We start from the raw sequence: 6841 nt of genomic DNA on the forward strand, positions 1-6841 counted from the left end.
TTGTCGGCGGTGGTGCTTCTGCAGGCCCCACAGTGCGGTTTCGTAGCGTGATGAGATGAACTTGCGCTTTTGGGTTTGTTTCGGTATTGCTAGGTAATGCACCTTGTGTTCTCTCGGCAAAATTTTGAGCTATTTGATTTAATTATTTTTCTATGTTTTGAATACTAGCTTGTTGATTTCTAAAATTTGATTCTAATTATAGAAATCTTTCTGAGTTTTTCTTTTTAGTGTCGGAGATGAGGCGAGATACAGTATCTTCAAGCCTTTCTCGTCCACTTTGTTGTTAAGTGAAATTTTGTGAATCATTCCTTGGTTGTTGAAAGTTTATTCGTTGGTTTTGTTGGTTACTACTATTGTTGGGTTCTCTCCAACCAAGGTTTGGGTGGTTTCGCCATCCTTGGTTGTAAGTGCCCGTTGGAGGACCCGACGGCCTATGTCTATTATCAATGTAGCTTGCCGATTCTTGTTGATCGTCTGTTTCTTTCATACAATTCCAATTTTCATGTGGCCCACCACCCCCTTCACAAGCCATAACCGAGACTGTTTTTGTCATTTCTAACTTTTTTATTTTTGAAGAAAGGGCTTCGATTTGGGCTTGTAAAGAAGTGCTTTCATCAACCTTATGGGCGCCCGGGGCAATAGATTTATTGCCTCGGGGAGTGTGCCATTGAAAATTGATTTGAGCAATTTCCTCAATTTTGTTATATATTTCATGTGGGCGGCGATTACCTAAAAGTCCCCCGGAGCTAGAATCAAGTGTCTGCCTTGTGTGTGGCAACAGTTCATTATAGAAAGTGGATACTTGTTGCCATATCGCAAGGCCATGATGTGGACACTTGCGTAATAGCTCCTTGAACCTTTCCCAAGTTTCATATAAGGATTCCCTGTCCTATTGTGAATATGTATTAATTTCAGTCATTAATTTGAGCTAGTTCATCCCAGGTGTTTACCGATCCAGCTGGGAGGGCGTTGAGCAAAGCTTTTGCTCGGTTTTTTAGTGAGAAAGGGAACATTCGGAGGCGGATGGCGTCATTTGATGCTCCATTGATCCGAAAGGTATCACATATTTCTAAGAAATTAGTAATATGTAGATGGGGATCCTCGTCTACTAGCCCATGGAAGGTTGCGGAGTTTTGGAGCATTTGTATCAAATGCGGCCGAAGTTCGAAGTTATTAGCTTCAACATTCGGTGCATTGATAGCGGCGCCTAGGTTACCTACGGTGGGTCGCAGATAATCCATGAGGGTACGTTGGTCCGCCATTGGGGGTGGATCACCCGAAACTTTCTCTTGGTTTTTAGCTTTTAATCTTTTTCTGAGAAAGCGTTCAGGTTCTTCTAAAGGTTCTTTTATGTCCTTATTAGAACTGGAGCTCATACACTATGTAGGATTGGCGTCTGGTTCCAAGTCCTGCAATAAAAACAGAAAAGAATGCTGGTCAGAAGGTTCACCACGGCCCCGTGCTCAGCGAGCACGGCCCGTGGTCGGAGTTACAGTAATTGTTTTCCAGATCCCAGTTACTGGAAAGTTGGACACGACCCCGTGTTGCACCGACACGGCCTCGTGGTCAGCCTTCTATAACTTGGAAAACTAAAAACTGCCAGTAACGATGCTGGGCACGGCCCGTGTCCGACCAGGCACGGCCCGTGCTAAGCTCTGCAGAAGCTGAAAAATTAAGAAAATCCTAAAAATTAAAAAAGAAAAATAAAAAATATGACTAGGCCGTTGATTCCTAACTTTCTTAAAATCCTTGTGTCCCCGGCAGCGGCGCCAAAAACTTGATGCGTGTGAAGTGTAGTATATTTTTAATGTATATTTAAGCCCTTTTTTACACTTTTAGCCAAGTTTTAAATTTATAAAACACGATATTCACTAACACTAAACACACATATGGGCAAGTGCACCCATCGTGGACGTAGTATAGTGTTGGTAAGATACCGAGGTCGTCCAAGGACACAAGAGCTTTTAGTACCGGTTTATCCTCAACGTCTAATCAAATCAAAAAAAGTAGAAAAGGTTTTTTAAACTAAGAAAATAAAAACTAACTAAATGCTGAAAAATAAAAATAAAATAAAAACAGATAGACAAGATGAATCACTTGGATCCGACGCGTGTATTAGTATAACCTTTGATTATTTTCGCACTTTTGCACTTGTTTAAGAGATTATCTTAGTTATTGTAGTAGGCCCCTCTTTTGAAGGCGACGTTACCCTCAACCCAGTAGTTTGAGTCAGCAAGGATACAATACTAAAGGGTTGGATTATTGGAAGATAATGAATTAAGTTATTAATGCAAATTGTGGTAGGCCCCGCTTTTGGCGGTGACGTTACCCTCGGCTAAGTAGTCTGAGTCAGCAGGGATACAGTCCTAAATAGCCGGGTTATAGTATTAATAGTAGTTAACTTATGAGGGGGTCAAAGAGTTTGGATCCCCGCCATCCAATACCTATGGGCATTGAAGGAGATCCTACTAAATTTGACCCAGGTCCCTTGCAGGACCTCTAAACGCTGAACAAGGGAAAGACCCTTACCAAACCGTTCCCTTAACCCCCGACCAGGTAGCCAACATACCTCCATATAGACCGTGGAGATATGAATTGTGAAAATCTTTTATTTTATATAGACAGTAAAATAATGCCAAGACACCACGGACAAACGATAAGGAAAGATCACCTTCAACATAAGCAACTAGTTATTAAAGTCATTAATACAAAACCAAATTAAAAGTGCAAAAGATTAAAAATAAAATGTATTATACTAAACACTTGTCTTCACCAAGTGATGTAAGAGACTTAGGCAAACATGGCCTTTGATTGTCAAGAACTCTTACGATCAATCTTGGATCCCGAGACGACTCACACACTCTACGATGGACAATGGATGATGGTGGTGGATGATGGTGTTATGGTGGTCGTGGGTGGTGGATGAAGTGTGAGAGAGGTGGTGTGCCAAGGGATGAGTTGAAATGAAACCAAGCACTCCTATTTATAGGCTGAACAGAAGGCTGGGCACGGCCCCGTGTCCGCTGGACACGCCCCCGTGTCCGTCTGACACTTTCTCTCTTCATTAATTGTAATTCGCAATTACAATTAATGCGCCTGCTGTACTTTCGCCACGCCCCCGTGCTCACTGGACACAGCCCCGTGGTGGGCAATAGAAGCTTCTATAGGTTTGTCTTTTCTGCTGCTTCTTGGGCACGACCCCGTGCTGGCTGAGCACGGGGCGTGTTCAGTCTTCTGTTTTCTTTTCTCTGCTTGGGAGGATGCTGTTGAGGGTTCGGGCAATCCACTTTTGTTCCTTTTCTTGTATTTATGTTAGAATTAGCTGTCTTTTTTGCTTCTTTTGTGAATTTGAGCTCATTTCATCCTGAAAATACAAAAGGAAGACAAAAACACTCTTTTTCCAACATTAGTACTCAAAAAGGGTTAGTTTTATGCCTTATTTGATGTAATTTATATGTTACATTTTACACACATCAGTTCACCACTACACCTGATGTAAAAACATTCAGGGAGGGTCTTGAACTTACATAAGAAATGAAATGAACAACTATTCTATGAGAAAACATCAAGAAGTGAGTGGATGTTCACGAAAGATAGCCCAAGCTAGTCTAACCATCACACTTTTACCAAGCTTCAAGCTTGAACACATCTTGTGGGTAGAACCCTAAATAAAATAGAAAGTTTATGAGGTTTAATCCTCAGATTTCAAGTGTCTCAACCTTGTTTTTAAGCCGAACTAACCATTCATTTGATTATGAGCATTAGGACATAGGTTTGAGAAGAGAAAACTCAAGTTTCGTTAAGTTTAACAAAGATTTCATGAAAACAAAAACAATCAGTGGACTTCGGAGCCTTTTTGCCGGAGTTCCAAGGACTTATTTACTGTGAAAAACCCATGGAATCGAAGTTAAGGTCAAACCAAGCACATAGGAAAAAGAATGAGAAAAAACGGACAAGAAACGAGTGAGTTATGCTCACTTTAGTGAAGGCTGAACAATCTGCTCGAACTTGTGATTTCAGCTGCGATTTTGGATGATTGAGAGAGTTGTGAGAGTGTTTGTAAAGTGAAAATGACTTGGTGGAGGCTTGGGTTATATAGAGGATGAATTAGGGTTGGGTTGGTTGGCATTTAATAGTAATTAGTTGGGTGTTAAACTAATAAAAAGACAACTTAATTCCCCCCACATTTCTGATCGCTGATGTTGGCTGTCATGTTTCTTCTATATTATTTTTTTTTCTTTTTGCAAGCTAATATGAATATTTGTATTACTTATTATGTTTTGATGATGTGTAATGTTCATTTACATAATGAAAGTCAACATCCAAGTAAATGGATTTTTAATAATAAAAAAAAAGATGTTGATGTTGGTTGTTGAGTCCAATCGGAAGTCTGCCTTGGGCAGCTTGTGTTCCTTTTATTTATTTATTTTTTTTCCTTTTTAAGATATAGTTAGGTAGTGCACTAATACATTATGTTTGATTATTTATATAACTAACTATTGAACGTGTAATATAATGTGGTGGGAGGTATTAATTAAAAAGAAACAAAACAATTAAAAGCAAAGATGTCAGTTCGATAGCAAAGCTGCTATCAGACTTTCTTTTTTTTTTTTTGTTTAACAATAGTGGTTGTGTATTAATTGTGACAATGGAAGGTGGTATATAATTAAAACAACAACCAATGATATATATGTTGTAAAACGTTAATTTAATTGAAAAAAATCAACTATCATTACACTCATAAGTTGCGATCCGATAGTAGCAGTTAGTTTTTTTTATTCTTTTATTTATTTATTTATTTTAAGACATATTAAGGCTATATATGTCATGAATATATGATATGTATTCGTAAGTTGGTCACACGTTTACAAGATTCACGAATAAGGCGCCTAATGTATAACGAATTAAAACATATACGTGTAACGAATAAGTAGGGTCTAATTTCAAATAGAACAATGGGTTTTATTTCGATTAAGTCTCGGATTTACAACAATAAAATGAAATATGATTACAAGAGAGGCAAGGTTTCCAAAAATAGAATTACAAAACAAGCTTTCTAATTCAGGTAATTCACGAAAAAGTGGAGCGTTACGTTCTATTCAGCATATCATTTTCTTTTAGAAAATCATTCAAACAATCAATCAACAAATCACTAAACCATATTACACTTACCAAGTGCAAAACTATTCCATTTATAATACAACATGAACTTGATGTTTTATAAAAATGCGTAGTAACTTGGTGAGGTGTTTAGTGGGTTTAGTTACCCTCCAAAGTGTGTTTACTTTTGTTAAAATCTCATTCTCGAAATCTTTAGATGTTCACAACTTGTGAACACATTTTACAAAAATATTTATTTACCACATCTTCTTGTTTTACTAGCATCCATATACTTATTTTATTTCCAAAAATAGTGTAAGTATATGTAAGAATCATGATCTTTCAAAAACTGTCTTTTAAACTTGGTTTTCTTTAGAAAATCATTTGCAAATCTCGGATCTACATGATCATCAACCTACTTGTTTACTTATATTTCAAGAAATCATCTTTATTATCAAGTTCATGTCTAAGTATGAAGGTAATCACTTTATGCAAACCCATAATCACCTCCTAACTTGTTAAATCATGTTTTTAATCATAGTGTAACAAGTTCCATATGATGATTAACATCACATTACCAAGAAATCAATAATCAATCATCAACACATTCAAAACAACATCATATCATCAAGATTTCATCTTATGTAGAGCTTTATGTTCATGATTTATGTGTATGATCTTTAGTGTTCTTATGTTTTTCATCAAGATATATCTTTTAACCACTAAGAATATGAAATAAACAAGAGTTATCAAGAGTCTTACTACTAGCTTAAAGCTAGGGAAGATCAATGGAGAAAATGAGTGGATAAAAGCTTGTGGTAGAGGTCCTTCAAGATCCGTGAACATTAAGCCTCCTAATTCACCTTCTAGCACCTTGTAATAGTCTTGGATTGGATGGAATTGAAATGAAAATGGTGGTGGTATATGGGGGTTGTTCGGTCGTAGCTTTTATGTGGGGGAAGAGAGAAGAATGTTGTGGAGTGAAGGTGATGATGTCACACCCCGATATTTTCACGTATTACCGGTGGGCCCAGTGGGGAGTATCGTGACGTAGTTGATATCAACATAGTCAAACAACACAATTCTAAATGCACAACGGAAGCAAAAGATAGATTTATTTCAACCGAATAAAATGTAATATCGAGTATCACAAAGTGGTTGAAAAAGATCCACAGGCGGATCGAATAAAAAGGAAACTTGTTCAACAGACTTTAAAGGCATCTCACAAAACTTTTTATTGTACCTGCACTTAGCCTTTTTGGAAAAATACGTCAGTTTACACTAGTAAATACAATTTAACTGACTCATTTTGAAAACGTTTAAGAAAATTGATTTGAATGCACATGGCACGTACAAAACTTTCTATAACTTGGGATAATTATTTATATATAAACTTGTAAAAGAATTACATGTTCGTAATACGTTCAGTAGCCCGGGTTGAATACTGGGTTAAAGATTAATAGACACACCACATGGTATAGTCCCGCGACGAGTTATTCTTGTAACCGGTGGTTATATCCTATTATTTATATATGCACAGGTGGGTGTACGCCTACACCCCGTGATAAGGTCATGGCCATTCAATGAATGATGCCAAGGATATCCAGGTAATGGTCATTAACCCCCCAAAGGCTTTAAGCAAACAAAACAATTTAAACAGGTCATTTCAATAAATTAACCTTAATACGATTAAAGATTCAATGCCCGACCAAGCGGTATTTTATATACCGTAGCCCAAGCC

General features: G+C 37.5%; 1 non-coding gene across 1 annotated transcript; it reads left to right on the plus strand.

Annotated features, from left to right (window-relative positions):
• The first annotated feature begins 818 nt into the window (after positions 1-818).
• On the plus strand, positions 819-925 carry LOC118486871. Its single transcript, XR_004880038.1, has one exon. It is a non-coding gene; the product is annotated as a small nucleolar RNA R71 (small nucleolar RNA).
• The last annotated feature ends 5916 nt before the right edge of the window (positions 926-6841 follow it).

The sequence above is a fragment of the Helianthus annuus genome, chromosome 14 (genome assembly GCF_002127325.2).
Source record: "Helianthus annuus cultivar XRQ/B chromosome 14, HanXRQr2.0-SUNRISE, whole genome shotgun sequence".
NCBI classification, from domain to species: Eukaryota; Viridiplantae; Streptophyta; class Magnoliopsida; order Asterales; family Asteraceae; genus Helianthus; species Helianthus annuus.